The sequence below is a fragment of the Lissotriton vulgaris genome, chromosome 7 (assembly GCF_964263255.1).
Source record: "Lissotriton vulgaris chromosome 7, aLisVul1.2, whole genome shotgun sequence".
Taxonomy (NCBI): Eukaryota; Metazoa; Chordata; class Amphibia; order Caudata; family Salamandridae; genus Lissotriton; species Lissotriton vulgaris.
The window spans coordinates 896,885,860-896,901,513 of record NC_141695.1 but is presented as its reverse complement, the minus strand read 5'-3'; the positions used below and the strand labels follow the sequence as shown (position 1 = coordinate 896,901,513).

Below are 15,654 nucleotides of genomic sequence, written 5' to 3'. Positions count from 1 at the left end.
CTGGTGAACTGAACTGAAGGTCCTCCGGGATACAGGCTGCGGCCTCACGGCGCCCCTGTGAACACTGGTGGGGGTGACGACAAGAACCATACCAGGTGAGATCCTTGCAAGATGGAGTGGCGCCGCTGGGAGGGCGCAATGGTTTTGTCTCTTTTAGGTCTGGGGGTCGGCATGATGTATGCTGCCTTTGCGACAGATATTGACTAATGCGGGGTTTTGGTGTGTCTGGGGAGCGAGGGGGGACCCCACTACCTAGCTGTTAAGGGCATTAATTGGCCAATGTCGACTCATATGAGAAGGGTGATGGTGTAGGGGCAGACTTGTGATACTCGCCTGTAGTGCCAAAATGGAGGAGCAGAACGATGGGACCACTTTGGCGTCCTCTGCCCTAGCGCTGTCAGCAATTCTGGCTCATATTGGGCCCAGATTGGGGATTGGTTTCGGGTACTGGTTGGGAAGGAGGGGGGGTGGAAGGGGACTCGGTCTGACCAGGTTGGGGTTGGTTGGCTGTGGGAGGAGGGAGGGTTCGGGAGTCTTGTTGTGGTTCATGCATGATGGGCGATCACCAGGTGAATTGAAGAAAGCTATATTGATGATGGTTGTGATGCTCTGGCTGCGTGCTCTAAGTGGTCTGTATGCGGATGAGCAGGTCCCTAACCAACGAGTCAGATATCACAAGATTCCGTGTTTGAATATTGTTGACAAGTCTACAACTGTACACAAGATGTATATAGATTTCCACACCTCTGCCGCCACTGTTGGGACATGGGGCCCGATTCACAGAACTAACTTAAGACAAAATCCTAAACTTACTACTTTTGGTATTCACAGAAGTTAGGATTTTGTCTTAAGACAGACTTAAGACAGACTTAAGACAAACTTAAGTTAGGATTCTGTCTTAAGTCTGTCTTAAGTATGTCTTAAGTCTGTCTTAAGACAAAATCCTAACTTCTGTGAATACCGAAAGTAGTAAGTTTAGGATTTTGTCTTAAGTTAGTTCTGTGAATCGGGCCCTCCGTGTGTAGTGGGGGATCAGAGTCAGATGCGGACAGCACAGGAGATAGGTCACTTTGAGGATTATGGCTGACGCACAACCTGGAAACTCGGTTGGGGTCACCTAGGCCTTCAAAGCAATGACATGGAATGTGAGAGGGCTCAATGACTACCGAAAGCTGCGCAAAGTTCTGCACTACTTGCAGAGGCACCAGATAAGATCTGGCATTATTACAGGAGACGCACTTGCCTAACACCAGTAAGATGCTCACTTATAGGGGGCTCCTAGGGAATATCACACATGCCGGATTTACGACTCATGCGAGGGGGGTCCTCACATGGGTGAACCCTAAGTCCAAATTGCACCTCTCGCTACTGAGCGCTGACCCGGAGGGGAGGTTTGTGTTGTCCAGGTGTGTGGGTAAAGGACATGATTTCGTGGTTATGAATGTGTATGGCCCCAATTATGACTCTCCCGACTTTTATGCTGCAGCAGCCAGGCACTGTGTTGGGCTGGGCTCCCCTAGAATGCTGTGTGTGTTTGTGTGGGGGGGGGGGGGGGGGGGGGGGGGGGGCGGGATTTCAACTTGATATTTAACACTGAGCTAGACAGATCAGCAGGCCCCCCCCCAGACGCCCAGCGGCGGCCGCAATACAAATGCAGGCTGAAATGGTACACTTGGAGCTAGCGGATGTCTGGAGGGAGAGAAACCAGGACAGAGGGGGCTACACTCATTACTCTGCGTTCCATAACATACACACAAGGATAGATTACTGGCTGGCCACCCATTCCTTACTCAAGATGGTGCGCACGTGCAAGGTGTTACCGCGCACTCTGTCAGACCACTCCCCGTTACTACTGATTCTTGACTCCCCCAAACGTAGAATCCCACCATTCACATGGCGCTTCCCCCCTTACTCGCTGCTGGACGAGGGGTTCAGGGGCGAGCTGGGTGAGGAGATGGAGTCGTTCTTTGCAAGAAATATAGGGTCAGTCGACAGTTTCCAGACTGTATGGGAAGCATTTAAAGTCTGCATTAAGGGAGCGGCGATGGCTAAACACTCCAGTGTGCTGAAAGCTATTAGACAGAGGTTGGCACACCTGGAGAAACAGATAGCAGAGTTGGAGAAGCAGTACATAGCGGGAATGGTCGCCACGGGGTCCAGAGAACTGCAGGAACTACTTAAAGAGTTCAACGAGGAGGCAGACAGGGAAGTCTGACACCTAGGCAAATACGCAACGGCGCGGGTATATGGTGAAGGGGAGCGCCCTGGCTCATTACTGGCTAAAATAGTGAAAGGCACCAGGAGAAGACAGGTAGTCTCGGAGCTGGAATCAGAGATAGGGGGGTTGCTCACAGAGGAGGGAGAGATCCTAGCCGAGTTCAAAAACTTTTATGCAGATTTATACACCACTAAGCTATCCGGGGTAGAGGAGCAGATTGATAACTACCTGAGTTACATCAAGATGCCTTTCCTTGAGAACTGGCAAAGAGACTTCCTTAGGTCCCCCATTCAACAGGAAGAGATCTCGGACGCGCTAGATAGTATGAAGTCCGATAGTGCCCCTGGAGTGGACAGTCTGACAGTAAGCTTTTACAAAGCTTTTAAAGACAGGCTCCTCCCGCACCTATCCATGCTCTTTGACGATATTTGTGAGGAGTGCGACATGCCACCCTCAATGAGAGAGGCGATGCTCATTACGGTCCTTAAACGAGGTAAACCCCCTGCCCAGGCAAGTTCATACCGACCGCTGTCCCTACTGAATGTGGACGCCAAACTGTATGCGAAGGTGCTAGCCGCCCGATTGGCGATGGTTGCCCCTGATCTGGTGGCCCCTGAACAAGCGGGATTTATTCCTACGCGCAATCTCACCTATAATATACGTACGGTGATGGGAACCATCCAGCACACGTGTCAAGACACTAAGGCGATAGCCGTATTCCTGGACATGGAGAAAGCGTTCGATTCAGTAGAGTGGCCATTCCTGAGTAGAGTCCTTAAGATACTGGGACTGGGGGAATTGTTTCTCCAAATGCTGAGCGCACTATACTACAGGCCCACGGTGCGAGTCCAACTGGGCGATAGGGTCTCGGAGCCGTTCGACATCAGCAGGGGCACCAGGCAGGGATGTCCTCTCTCGCCACTGCTCTATGCCCTGGTGGCGGAACCGTTGGCCTGTGCGATCAGAGAATACCACTCGTATGAGGCCATCAGCTACCCAACGTACAAGATAGGAATATCTACCTACGCAGATGAAACCCTGCTCTACGTCAGAGACCCGGCTAATAACTTATCCTCAGTCCTGAGAGAAGTGGTGCACTTTGGCTCACTCTATGGACTCAAGTTGATATTGGTCCAAGTCAGTGGCGTTCCCTCTCACTCCCGTCACTGAACCCTTCGACATGGAGTATCCGCTCCAGTGGACTACTGAGCCGATTCGATATTTAGGTATTAAGATACACACTGACCCTGATGTTATGATCAGAGAGAATTACGGAGTGGCCTATAGCAAACTGGCGGATGACGTGGAGATCTGGTCCAAACTACCACTATCCCTAATGGGGCGCATAGCCCTAATGAAAATGGTGGTACTCCAGAGGTTCCTTTTCCTCTTCAACAATATTCCTATCGTGTTATCCAAAGCCTTTTTTGCAATGCTGACCAAACTACTCATTCGATTGGCCTGGGGCGGCAAACAACCCAGAGTGAAGTGGGAGATTCTAAAGCTGCCGTATGAGCAGGGGGGCCTTGGCGCTCCAGATATGGAGAGGTATTACAGAGTGGCGCAGGCTACCCATCTCCATACGTGGATCCACAGAAATCCAGATATTCCACACGTGATCATGGAAAAACTGTTTGCGGGCCCTGTGCCCCTCCCGGCGACGATATGCGGCCCTATGGACCGTAGAGTGGGGACACTGGACTCTATTATGACAACTAATCATGCTTGGCACTCCCTACTACGAAGACAGAACAAAGAGTTGCTGTACTCGCCGCACATGCCTATACAATGGGTGTTGTGGTTGCCCACTTTGGCGGAGACAGGTGTCTGCGATGCACTCCGTAAGCTGGGCGTACACACTATGGGGTTCTGTTTCAACATGGAAAGGTTAAGACATGGGAGCCGGCCACGTGGGGAGGCACACAGCCCACGCTGCTGCAGCGATTCCAATTCCATAGGGTACGTAGTGCATTTCTGGAGCTGTTGGGCCCAGACCTGGAGGAGCCACCCGAAGTCCCGGAGCTGACATGTGTCATCAACACAGCAGCACCCCAAAAACTCATAACGAAGCTTTACAAAATAGGCTATGAGCACACTGCTTTGCGATACACTAAGGCGCGTTTAGCCTAGCAAAGCGATTTAAATATCCCAATAGACAATGGCATGTGGTCATACTGCTGCGCAAACTCTAGGAAAATTTCATTGAACGGACCGCACCGTCTAGTCCACTTCAAAAACTTGCAGCGTGTTTACTACACGCCGGAGAGGCTGCACAGGTATGGACTGCGTGAGACCCCGGAGTGTGAGAGGTGTCGCGCCCCAGTGGCGGACTTTTTACACATGGCCTGGGCTTGCCCAGGGGTGCAGAAATTCTGGCGCACGGTGTTTGCCGAACTGGGTGCTATAGTTGAATTAGAGTTGGCCATGGACCTAGCCCTTGCCCTGCTTGGATTCTCGAAAGGAGTGCCTGTGGCAGTGAGAAAATTGGTAAGCATGGGCATGTTACTGGCTAAAAGAGTAGTGGCGATGTGTTGGATGAGGGGCCCCTTACCTACAATGAAACGATGGTCCAGCGATATGTTGTTTTGCAACACACAATCAGAAATATATAGTGAATTGCTCCCTCCCAGGAGCCGGCCTAAGAACTTCTGGGGACTGTACCAGACTTACATAAACTCGAAAGACACTGTTGAGGAGTCCCCAGTGCGGGTAGGGAAGGGGCAGTCTGAACCACTTGTTACAAGCCCACAGGAGTAGTGGTGCGATGCGAACGCACACGAAAGAGTTGGGAACTTGGGGAGTAGACAACAAGGTGGTCTATCGCCTTCTGCATGAGTCGGGGGGGGGAGAGAAAGTGTCAAGGTGTGGTGAACCCCTGGGCAGGCCCCGAGGGCGATCTTGGAGCTCGCGCAACAGAGCTAGGTACTCCATTCACCATAACTGCACAGCCATGTAACCGGAGCCACAACGGGGGTGGGGGGGGGAGTTGGGACAGGGTGTTCGGGGGGAGGGGGGTGGGGGGGCGAAAATGTTAAAATATTTAGTTGCATGATATCACAGATTAGGCGGAGCGCTGTCTTTCGCCCATGACACCAATCTAGTATCTGCTTGCACACAGTTCGCCATATGGAAAAGTGTTTTTCAGTTCTGTTTTACTGTAATGCCGGCCTGAGAAGGGTTGTAGGCGGACAGCTCTGTATGTATTGCATCCTGCCAATAAATATATTTTTAAAAAAACAAAAAAACAAGCCTGTGTACAGGCTTAAGTTACTAACACAGGTGACATAGCATGTCAGATCATAGTACAGTTTTATGTTACAAGCAATGCTGCACGCCAAACCTAGGGTTACCTATATAGCACTTCATCAATTATGCCTCGAAGTCTTGAAATAAGGTGTTACGATTACACAAGGCAATGCAACTATTTTTATCAACTTTGGAAGGATGAAAGTCAAGGCGGCGAGTCTGGCCTCGACTCGGTTGCACACAGATTTTCCGAGCGGAAGGATGACCTTACTAGTGAGTAGAAAAACAATTAGAACAGCAGGAAAACACGCAAATGTGGGGGATTGGCATATGCACACATTAAAGCCTTAAGCGGAAAAGCAGGAGGACATAATAAAAATAAAATCAACTTGGCCCTTGCAGATGGTCTTGAAACAGCTGCCAAGCGCCTGCTAACAAACTTTGTCATAAAGCTCGGCTAAAATTGCTTGCAGATTACGGAGAGAAGAACGCCTGACCTTACAAAGGAGTTTTAATTCTCCATGGGGCTTCTAAAAATACCACTACCTCTCTCCGATTTAGGAGCTATACACAAATTGACCTACGTTGGTTTCCTCTCCGTGAAACTAGAGATCATGAACCTGCTCTGCTACCGCGGCCATTGCCAGAGAGGGTAATATACGGGGACATGCATTTTCCCCGAATGAACAATTAGTGCTTTATTGTAAAATTACATTTTCAATCCATAGGAAATGTCGAGAACGACATGGAAGCTGTTCATGAAATCTTATGTGATCGTATAGGAAAAAATTTAACTGCTCATTTTATGGTGAAGGGTTTGTTAAAAATAATGTTTCAATTAAACATTCGGTTAGTGCATTTTCTCCAAGGACGACATCATGGGCATGCAGATTGTCACGGGGGAAAATATTAATTTTTCTCCTGCTGCAGCACTGTGAATTCAAGTGTTCAAAACGTGCACTGCATGGGGCCTGGGACAGGAGGAGTCAGGGGCGTTGTGGGGGAGGCTACGGCATGGGGTGAAAGAACAATAAAGCCTGTTTAACAAGTAAATGATCTTCAAAAGACCTGTGAAGTACTCGGGTGCGTGCAGCTGTGTGTGCGCCCAGGAAGGGATTTCCAGCATTAGGAAAGGGGCCTGGCATGATAACTCTAGATTCGAGCTCAGCAGTATTTTGCAGTTTTTGGATATTAATACAGACAAAGAAAAAATTGTTTTCCGTCTGTATTTATATGTAAAAATCTGTTTAAACGGAAAGCCAGGAGCCCTATTAATGAATGACTTGATGCTGAAGTATGCTTTTGTGGGAGTCCTTTATATGAAATTAACGTTTCCGAACTATAGAAAGACATTACTTCTACCGCAGGTCGTATCTCATTAATGGAAAAAGTGGGTTGTTCTAGACCTCAAATTTACGACTGTTGTTCGGATTGACACTTGGAATTACAATCTGGAGAGCTCATATAGAGCTAGTTACTTTGCATCAGGCATTATTCATTAAGCTGGAGCAAGTTCAGTCCAGATGCAGGGAGTGCAGCTCGTCACAGAGCTGACTTGCTCAAGAGCTACGACTGCGCAGTGTTTAAAGTGCCCGCGTCTTCATATATACAAGCGGCCTGATGCACAGCCTGCTTATGAAGACCCAGACAGAATGTCACCCATCATGAAATGCAGGAGTCTGGATTCAAGGTTCATTGTGCTAACCAAGGCAACCTACTGCTCAACAACGTCCCTCTCAGGGAGGGTTCACACTGACTCTGAGGCCTTTAACATATTATGACTACCTCTCAAAGATCCATAATGGCCAGTGCAGTAAATAGGAGTCCAGAAGTTGCCTCACATTGTGTCTAAAATCGGTGGAGTAGCGTGGGCGGGGCCACAGGGGCAGTTGGCCCGGGTGCAAAATTCTTAGGGGCACACATTTTTTAGGGGAAAGTGGATGGATACTTGCCTTGCCCCGGGCGCTTGCAACCACTCTAGGCTACTGACTAAAATTGCATCTCTCCCGAGATTCTAACTATTTTCTAGATTCTAGATTCTATCCGCAAAATCCGCAAATTTGCGGATTCGCTGATTTTGCTGAGTTTTTTAATGGGGGGGTCTTCTGTGCGAGTTCAAGTGCCTCTTGTGTGTATAAATGGTCAGAGACCGATCAGAGCAGCAGATGAAGAGAAAGAAGCTCCTGGTCACAGGAACAGCACGAGGATTGCGCCCGTGAAAGTCAAGAATACAAAATCCTCTATCCAGCATCACAGATGATTTTCGACAGTAGATTTGGGAAGAAAGGCGGCACACCTGCCCAGTCTCGACGACGCTCGCGATTGTTTTTGGGCTGATGAATGAGTCACTGAATTTGAGCTTCAACTAGTTCCAGCGGCCATGTGTGTGTTACTATGCAATCGCCCCGAAGGGCGCAGGGGTCCCTTGAGTGAGCTGTCCATCCATCATCCTGGGCTGTAACTGTTTTAGGATGGCGCCGGCAAGCTGCCACGCCATCCTAAAATAGTTACTAAATTAGCTTCATCAGGAAGCACTAATAGCTAAAATAAAGCAGGTGCTCGAGCACCTGCTTTATTTTAAATATTAGTGCTTCCTGTTGAAGCTAACTTAGTAACTATTTTAGGATGGCGCTGGCAGCTTGCCGGCGCAATCCTAAAATAGTTACAACAACAAGTTCAAGCTTGAAGGCTTGAACTTTTGCCCCCCCGAATCCGCCGCTCGCGGATTCGCGGATTTTCGGTAAATTCGCGGGAGTTCGCGGATTGCGGATTTACCGAAAATCCGCTAAATATGCGAGCGGAACAGATTTTGCGCTCACACTTAATTCTAACGCTGGGCGGCTTTCAGTGTAAGTGGATAACTTTTTAGGTTCTGCTTAGAGTTATGCTATATACTTTTATATAAACAAAACAGGTGATGAACAGAATGTGGATCAATGTCACACATTCACCCCAGTCCAAAGATCTGGGCCCAAATCCATCGTTTTTTTGCACTCCACACCACCCTGGGTTAGACAATGGCGATATGCAAATCAGCTCTGACCCTGTGCCCCATGGGAACAGTCCAGTCCGAACTACAAAAGCCATGTCCTTCCCAGAACGGAATCAAGCATCCGAGGACCGGACCGGTTTCGAGGTAACACCTCTCATCAGCCCGGCTAGCTTGACTCCAGTGGTGTGGAGTGCCCCGGACCCACGTCTGAGCATCCCCAGCGCACTTATGGCGGTAATTGCAAACAAAACAGGTGATGGACAGAATGTGGATCAATGTCACACATTCACCCCAGTCCAAAGATCTGGGCCCAAATCCATCGTTTTTTTGCACTCCACACCACCCTGGGTTAGACAATGGCGATATGCAAATCAGCTCTGACCCTGTGCCCCATGGGAACAGTCTAGTCCGAACTACAAAAGCCATGTCCTTCCCAGAACGGAATCAAGCATCCGAGGACCGGACCGGTTTCGAGGTAAAACCTCTCATCAGCCCGGCTAGCTTGACTCCAGTGGTGTGGAGTGCCTGGGACCCACGTCTGAGCATCCCCAGCGCACTTATGGCGGTAATTGCAAACAAAACAGGTGAAGGACAGAATGTGGATCAATGTCACACATTCACCCCAGTCCAAAGATCCTGGCCCAAATCCATCGTTTTTTTGCTCTCCACACCACCCTGGGTTAGACAATGGCAATATGCAAATCAGCTCTGACCCTGTGCCCCATGGGAACAGTCCAGTCCGAACTACAAAAGCCATGTCCTTCCCAGAACGGAATCAAGCATCCGAGGACCGGACCGGTTTCGAGGTAACACCTCTTATCAGCCCGGCTAGCTTGACTCTAGTGGTGTGGAGTGCCTGGGACCCACGTCTGAGCATCCCCAGCGCACTTATGGCGGTAATTGCAAACAAAACAGGTGATGGACAGAATGTGGATCAATGTCACACATTCACCCCAGTCCAAAGATCTGGGCCCAAATCCATCGTTTTTTTGCACTCCACACCACCCTGGGTTAGACAATGGCGATATGCAAATCAGCTCTGACCCTGTGCCCCATGGGAACAATCCAGTCCGAACTACAAAAGCCATGTCTTTCCCAGAACGGAATCAAGCATCCGAGGACCGGACCGGTTTCGAGGTAACACCTCTCATCAGCCCGGCTAGCTTGACTCCAGTGGTGTGGAGTGCCTGGGACCCACGTCTGAGCATCCCCAGCGCACTTATGGCGGTAATTGCAAACAAAACAGGTGATGGACAGAATGTGGATCAATGTCACACATTCACCCCAGTCCAAAGATCTGGGCCCAAATCCATTGTTTGGATTTGGGCCCAGATCTTTGGACTGGGGTGAATGTGTGACATTGATCCACATTCGGTCCATCACCTGTTTTGTTTGCAAATTCCACCATAAGTGCGCTGGGGATGCTCAGACGTGGGTCCCAGGCACTCCACACTACTGGAGTCAAGCTAGCCGGGCTGATGAGAGGTGTTACCTCGAAACCGGTCCGGTCCTCGGATGCTTGATTCCGTTCTGGGAAGGACATGGCTTTTGTAGTTCGGACTGGACTGTTCCCATGGGGCACAGGGTCAGAGCTGATTTGCATATCGCCATTGTCTAACCCAGGGTGGTGTGGAGTGAAAAAAAACGATGGATTTGGGCCCAGATCTTTGGACTGGGGTGAATGTGTGACATTGATCCACATTCGGTCCATCACCTGTTTTGTTTGCAAATTCCACCATAAGTGCGCTGGGGATGCTCAGACGTGGGTCCCAGGCACTCCACACTACTGGAGTCAAGCTAGCCGGGCTGATGAGAGGTGTTACCTCGAAACCGGTCCGGTCCTCGGATGCTTGATTCCGTTCTGGGAAGGACATGGCTTTTGTAGTTCGGACTGGACTGTTCCCATGGGGCACAGGGTCAGAGCTGATTTGCATATCGCCATTGTCTAACCCAGGGTGGTGTGGAGTGAAAAAAAACGATGGATTTGGGCCCAGATCTTTGGACTGGGGTGAATGTGTGACATTGATCCACATTCGGTCCATCACCTGTTTTGTTTGCAAATTCCGCCATAAGTGCGCTGGGGATGCTCAGACGTGGGTCCCAGGCACTCCACACTACTGGAGTCAAGCTAGCCGGGCTGATGAGAGGTGTTACCTCGAAACCGGTCCGGTCCTCGGATGCTTGATTCCGTTCTGGGAAGGACATGGCTTTTGTAGTTCGGACTGGACTGTTCCCATGGGGCACAGGGTCAGAGCTGATTTGCATATCGCCATTGTCTAACCCAGGGTGGTGTGGAGTGCAAAAAAACGATGGATTTGGGCCCAGATCTTTGGACTGGGGTGAATGTGTGACATTGATCCACATTCGGTCCATCACCTGTTTTGTTTGCAAATTCCGCCATAAGTGCGCTGGGGATGCTCAGACGTGGGTCCCAGGCACTCCACACTACTGGAGTCAAGCTAGCCGGGCTGATGAGAGGTGTTACCTCGAAACCGGTCCGGTCCTCGGATGCTTGATTCCGTTCTGGGAAGGACATGGCTTTTGTAGTTCGGACTGGACTGTTCCCATGGGGCACAGGGTCAGAGCTGATTTGCATATCGCCATTGTCTAACCCAGGGTGGTGTGGAGTGCAAAAAAACGATGGATTTGGGCCCAGATCTTTGGACTGGGGTGAATGTGTGACATTGATCCACATTCGGTCCATCACCTGTTTTGTTTGCATATACTTCTATATAGCTCAGCTTTCACCAACTGTATGGCTAATTGATTCTTTAGGTTTTCATGCAGACTGCTATCTGCAACTAATGCAAACGCAATGTATACAGTGCCTTATACCCTGGGGCCTGGGATTATGAGTAAGGCTCCCTGTTTTCCGTTTTTATTGATTTTTACAGATAAATACTGACAGAAAATCATTTATTTTCTTGTCTGTATTTATTTTTAAATGTGGATAAAAACGGAAATTGGGTGCTTTTTGAGTGATTCTAAATACACTTTGACATGACTGCCAGGCCAATAACTGTGTGGATTGATAGGTAAGGGAGTTCAAATGAAAGGAAATTTAGTAAAGAAGCTTAAACAGCAATAGATATGCTCAAGGCTGATACTGAAATGTGCATATTTTCATATAAGTGCATTGATTTATCTTCTGTGGCTGTTAATAGCACTGAAACCCGGCAGGCAGTAAAGCATGAATGCATATTTATTGCTTAAATAAATGTGGAAATATACCAGTTTCAGCTTTATTTTTTTCTCAATACCCATAATAAATATGGATAAATACAGATAAAGTTGACCAAAAATACATATGGATAAATACTGCCAGATATGACGAAAAAATAAATACCATAAAACCGGGAGCCCTAATTATGAGTATCCATAGATGGCCTTTGAGGGGTTGGGAAAGGATGCCAAAGGAAACTGTCCTTGTCCCTTTAACTGTGGGTAAAGTGGTTTACAGGGTTAGTGATTTCCGTATGAAAGGGGGTTTGTGATAAGAAACAAGTGGTGCACCTCCACCTAACCGGCTTCAAAATTGGAGTCTCAATGAACGGATCACCCCATGCACAAAGAGACTTATCCCTTTCTGTAACCTATGTATGTGTACGTCTCAGAGTCTTGTGATGTGTCATAAGTCAGTCTTCTGATCTGTGTTTTATGCCTCGGAGTCGGGTTCTGGTAAAGCTGATGTCATTGTACTTGCAAACTGTCTCCTTGTAAGGGGGAAAGACCTGCCCTCTTCTCACCCTATACCTCTTGTTGTTCTAATCCTTTTTACTTGAGATCCTTGTATTGCATTTCCCAATCTAGGGTCTGGCCCCAGGCGTCCTTTCTGTCGAATCAGCACAATCAGAATCAGAATGTGCTAGAGAGCAACCCTTATTATGTGCACATGCGGTGAAATAGATGGTTTATTATTCTCTGCAGGTCATGATACAGATATGAATTTGTGTGTGTAAGAAAAAGAATACTTCTTATATTTCCTACAAAGTAAGGAGCTGTAAGAATAAAGAGCAAAAACGGTTACAGCAAAGAACAAGGGGAAACAAGTAAAGAACAGGCTGAGGCAGTGGAGATAGAAATGAGGATACGTTGGAAAAAGGGCTGAGGGTGGTGGCGTAGTTTATGCAAGAGGAAGAAAAAATAATAGTAGCGGAAAATTGAGGATGAGAAAGGAAGGAGTGGAGGAAGGGACGTCAGGCAAGGGAAAGAACCGGAGGGGTGATAAAGGAGGACATCAAGACAGTAGATGAAGGAGGAACAGAGAAGGCAAGCATATTCGAAGAAAATTGGTCTCACCTCCATAAGGAGTTTGAAGCTGTTGATTTTGTCAATGCTTGTTTATAAAGTTTTTTAATGTGAAAGAAAAATAACATTTTAAAGTACTGGAGGGAAAGCAAACACATATATTAATGTATTTCAATACCATACACATACAGGGTTTTTTTTTCAAATACTTTTCACTCAGAACATTTTCAAAAGAATTAAAAAAGAATAAGGCATTTAAGGAAAAATGCTGCAAAGGCCTAATTTACTTTCTATAGGATTCAGAACTGAAGTATGGTTCAGCCGTGTGGTACCTCGGCAGTAACCCATGAAGCAGATGTATGGCCTTCCAGGAGAAGATCTTCTTTGCAGTCATTCTAATTACACCTTCTTGCTCAAACACAAAGCTAGGTGAATGCAGGAGCAGGCTCCCTCCCATCGCCATGTGTGCCAATGCCTGAGTTTTTGTGCAATACATGCAATGAAGGGGATAAGCAATAAGAACAACCCTTAAGGTCTGCGCTTTGGTCATACCCTGGAAAAAATGTACTGGTTGCTGCGCTTTCAAAGACAAGCTATGAAAGCTGGGGAGGAGCAACACGGAGCACGGGGGAGTGTTTAAGGGAGGACTCATCACATAAGGAAAAGCAAAAAAACACCTGCACTCTCATGGAGTGCTGAATGAAAAAGAAAAAAGTAGAAAGCTATCTTTGAGCAGTGGAAGAGTACAAGTCAGTCAATCAAAAGGATGGTAAAGAGGTTTTGTCGCAGGGCAAGGGAGTAGCCAGAACATTAAAATAGCCTCCCCTTTTAACTAAAGATCTGATGCCACCAAGCAAGCAAAGCATGGGTGTCAAACTCTCCCTAGAACAGCTTCTTTGTCTCTTCCATCTGTGCATTTATCCATTTATTCTTTCCTCTTCCTTGCACCTGCTCATATCCATTATTTCACCTTTACATTCTGTCATCCAACATTCTTTCATTCATCATTCAATCTTTTCCCATTCTGTCCATTCATCCATCCATCCATGTAGTCTGCCATCCATCTTCTCTCCCATCCATCCATCCATCCATCCATCCATCCACGCTGTGATCCATCCATCTAGACACTCTGCCATCTAGCCATCTGTACGCTAAACGATCCATCATCCATCTAATCTGTTATTCATCCGTCCATAATTCATCCACTCTGCCATCCATCATCCCCTCTTCCATTCATCCATCAACCCATCAGCTCTGCCATTCATCCATCCATTCATCCACTCTATCATCCAACAACCCACTCTGCTCTCCTTCCATCATCCATTCATCAAACCATATTTCCACTTTCCCATCCTTCCATCCACTCTGTGTCCATCCATCCATTCACTCTGCCATCTATCTATCCACTCTGCTATTCATCCATCCTCTCCGACATTCATCCATTTTGCCATCCATCCATCCACTCTGCCATCCATCATTCAATTCTGCCATTAATTCACTCATCTTGTCATCTGCTCTGCCAGCTGTGGTGATTTTAATTGCTTCAAAATAGACTACAATAGTTTCAATAACTACATTGTAAAATCCCTTTGTGTCTTTCTTGTGTTTACTATGGACATGCAGAGGTGATCTGTTTCCACAGTTCTCTTGGGGACTAGAGGTTCATGTTCAAGGTTTGCTGAGCTCACCTGCTACTCTGGAAAGGCTAGGAGTTCAAGTGAGGCACTGTGAGCTAGTCAGATTTGGTCCTACAGGTACAGACGTGATAGAGGGACTGATTCAGCTCCCAGGGCACATTTCTTCCAAACAGAATTCTGGCAACACATCTATCAATCCACTCTGCTATCCATTCCCCCATCCTTTTACCTGTCCATCCACTATTTATTCATCCTTCCATACCTTTACTCTGCCATTGTTCTTCCTATCCATCCACCTATCCATCCATCCTTTTACGCTGCTGTCCTTTCACCTGTTCATCCACCTGTCCATTCACTCATTCATCCATCCATTTGCTCTGAAATCCTTTCACCTGTCCATCCACCTATTATTCACTCATCCTTTCATCCACTTATTCATTCATATCCTCATTCATCCACACACACATTCATCAGCACTTTCTCTTTTCACCCGTCCTTCCAATATTCCTTCTTTCTTTTCCTGTTATATTTACCCAGCTTTTTCTTTTTCTTGATGCTTTTTTTTTGCTCCTGGTTGCTCTTCTATTGACGCTGTATTCCAGCGTTAATGAGGAGCTTTTGTCTGCCGAGTTCCCGACAGAAGGTGCCAATAAAGAAACCCATCCCCGCTGTAGCTCCTAAAACTCCTGTCTCAGGGGAAGGATAAACACAGGAAGAGGAAGACAAACCATTGAAAAGAAGCAAGCAAAGGAGAGACAACAATTTGAACCAATGGCAAGTAATGGGTGGGCTCTATGCCTTCTGTAAGTATTTAGTAAGGTCTACAAGAGGCCAGGGGTGGCTCCTCCATAATGGCGGAGGAGCGTCGCCCCATTTGTCAGAGACAACATATGAAATATGAAATGCTAATAAAACAATGTTATTATCAATTTAGTTTTCAATATGAGCCGAGTCTGCCGAGGGTAGGGTGGGGTGGGGCCATCCTCAATGGAAAGCAGAAGGGAGGAGGAGTGGGGGGCACTGTAAGTGCACATGTCGTTTTGGCCCGCAGTCTTAGGACGGCCAAAGCTATATGCTCACCTAGGGCCTCATTTATGACTTTTTGCCGTAGGGAATTAAACCCAGATCTTTTGACTGGGTGTGAGTGTTTGATTGACTCAAATGCTCCGTCCATCACCACCCCCTTTTTTACAGCTTTTGGCCGCCATAAGTGTGGCAAGGTATACTCAGACGTGAGTCCCTTGCTCACTTTGCCACCGGATTCAAGCAAGCCGGGCTGAAGACGGCTGGAATGCCAGAAACCGGTCCTTGGA

At 47.6% G+C, this 15,654-nt stretch overlaps 1 protein-coding gene across 1 annotated transcript in view; it reads left to right on the top strand.

The window, feature by feature from the left end:
• The window catches only part of LOC147702654 (neuropeptide Y receptor type 2-like), a 223,614-nt gene that overhangs the window by 92,603 nt on the left and 115,357 nt on the right, over nucleotides 1–15,654 (top strand). The window lies entirely within an intron of this gene.